Here is a 2,821-nt window from a genome sequence, read left to right as displayed (position 1 = left end):
GCCATGGCAACGGCCCCGCTGACGTCACAGCCGGGACATGACGTCATGGCCGGGTCCGGTGTCTGTGTGTCCGTCCCGGGAGGCGCCGGGCCCGCACTGCTGGGGCTCTGAGGGGCCCTTGGAGTCCTTCAGGAGGCCCTTGGGGCAGCTCTGGGGGCTTTAGAGGGTTCCTTCAGTGGCTGGGGGTGTGTGTGTGTTCTTGAGTCCTTAAGGGAATTGTCTTGGTCCCTGAGGGGCTTTAGGAGCGCGTCTTGATCCCGGGGAGGGACTCACCGTGTCCCTGAGTCCTTAACGGGGTGCTTGGGTCTTTGGGGGTTCCTTAGTGGGAGTTTCTTGGTCCCTGCAGGGGTTCTTGGGTCTCAGGGGAAGGTTCTTGGGTCCCTAAGGGGCTGTCAGGTCCTTGGGGGGCCTCTTGGGTTCTGGGGGTTGTTCCTGGCCCCTCCAGAGGGTGTGGGACTCCTGTGCCCCCCCAGAGATTGTCTGTGACTCAGTGTAGGACCCCCCAGGACCCCGCAGAGTGTCTGGTGCCGCCCCCATTCCTGTTCTCTGATCCCCATTGCTCTTCCCACAGAGTTGTGGGGTCAGTGGGGGAAGGCAGTTGTGTGTCCAACCCCTCTTGGGAGGGCACTGGGGCAGGGGCTGCTGCTCAGCCCCACGTGGCCTGGGAGGAGCCGGGGCAGGTGCTGCAGGAGGACTCTCTGCCCTGTGCCCTTCTGGGAGCTGCTGGAACCCCCCAGTTCCTGCCCATGCCCACAGAGGGGGCCCGGGGTGCCTGTTGGGGGCAGAGGGGTGCCTCCCCCCAGACTGTCCATGCTCTGGTGACCCCACTGACCATCTCACTGTTACCCTGCACAGCACAGCCACCCATTCTGGCCCTACTGCAGCAATGCAGCGAGCTGCATGCAATCCCTGATATTAACTTTGGACTCCTGGGTTATCAGTCCTGCAGCTCAGCCTCCCATAATAATCAAGTCTCTCTTTAAGGCTCCCTAGTATGTTATTTTCAACAAGAAACAGCTGATAGCTGCAGTCCTGAGAAGGATCAGAATCATTCATAGAATATCCTGAGCTGGGAGGGACCCTCAGGGATCATCAGCCCAGCCCCTGTCCCAGCACAGGCACCCCAACACCCCCACCCTGAGCAGCCCTGGGAGCTCCTGGAGCTCTGGCCCCCTTGGAGCCATTCCCTGGGGAGCCTGGGCAGTGCCCAGCAGCCTCGGGGGGCAGAACCTTGGCCTGAGCTCCATGCCAAGGCCTGGCCCAGCTCCAGCCCTTGCCGGGCTCCTGTCCCTGTCCCAGAGCAGAGCCCACCCCCTGCCCCTGTGCCTGCCCTGGGGAGGAGCTGCAGGCCCCGAGAAGCCTCCCCTCAGTCTCCTGGGCTGCAGCTGAACCAGCCAAGTGCCCTCAGCTGCTCCTCAGCCCCTTCCCCAGCTCCGTGTCCCTCCTTTGGGCACTCTCCAACATCCTTATGGGTAACAGATCCTTTGGATCCTGATCTTGTGGTGCCCCAAGTGCCTCCAGAACTGAAGATGATTCGCTCTAGCAGACTCTGAGCTTGCGCTGTGAGGAACACAGAAACTTCCCTGCAGCACCTCCACATTGTCCATTGCCTCAGGAGACCTGTGGGATCTGCCCTGCCATGGCAGTCCAGAAACCCAACAGACTTTGGGAGAGTAGGCACCACTTTTGGAGTACCATCTAGGCCCTGGCATTACTCCCAGGTGTACAGAAAAATTCAAGATACCAGAGATTTATGTCCAAAAAGGAGACAGAGGAGTCCTGTAACTTTATTCATGAACAAAGGGAGAGGCCATGGGGCATTTCCCATGGGCCTCTCAAATCGTTGGGAGATGCAGCCTCCTTTTTATCCTAATTTTCATGGCCACATCAGCCTCTCCCTTTCTCCACTGGCTGAGGTGGAGAAACTTCAAACTTCCTGAATTGCCTACTGTATGTCCCCCGCTAATATGCATCCCCCCCTTGTTTAACATATGATATTCATAGTTCTATTGTCTTTGTTCTTCTTCTCCAAGTTCAGGGATTTAGCAGGACCTTGGCTGAGCAGCAGTCCTTGTGAATTAGTAACACTTTCTGAAACTGATGGTTTCTCCAGTTACTTCCTTATCTACAAGTCCCTGGCCCTATCTACAAGCAGATTCACACAGTCTGTTTGTAAAGACACATTCATCTTGCTCCTTTCACCGGGCACCAGCAGGGCACTGGCACTGCCTGTCTGTGGTTGGGCCTTTTGTCATTCTGGTGCCAGTCCTTGCCCAAGCTGAACCCCGTGAGCTTTGTCCTGTCTTTTCCAGCCTCTTCTAGCCCTCCTGCAAATCCAAGGCAGATTTAGGACTTTGTTATTGCGGCTTTCCTTGTTTCTGTAGTGCCAGTCCGTGCTGCAGCTGAGCCCAGTGACCCTTTTCCAGCCCAGCCTGGAGGCGGGAAGGGAATGGGGTGGGATGGGGATGGTGATGAGGGTGGGGATAATGGGATGGTGTGGTTTGGTGAGAGTTGGTGATAGTGGTGGGGATGGAGATGGCAGAGCTGTGCAGAACGGTGGGGAGAGGCAGGGATGAGGATGGGGATGGTGGTGCTGTGGGGATGGGGATGCTGTGGGATGGGGATGCTGGTGCTGTGGGGATGGGGATGCTGTGGGATGGGGATATGGATGGGGATGGGCAGGACGGCGCGGTGTGGATGGGGATGTCCGCATGGTGAGCTGCAGGCAGGGATGGCGATATCTGTACGCTGCCGGGCAGAGCCGTGCCTCGCGGAGCGGAGCGGCACCACTCCGTCCCGCCCCCCGGTGCCACCGTGACCC

Source organism: Geospiza fortis, unplaced genomic scaffold (genome assembly GCF_000277835.1).
Source record: "Geospiza fortis unplaced genomic scaffold, GeoFor_1.0 scaffold254, whole genome shotgun sequence".
NCBI classification, from domain to species: domain Eukaryota; kingdom Metazoa; phylum Chordata; class Aves; order Passeriformes; family Thraupidae; genus Geospiza; species Geospiza fortis.
This window is presented reverse-complemented; position numbering follows the sequence as displayed.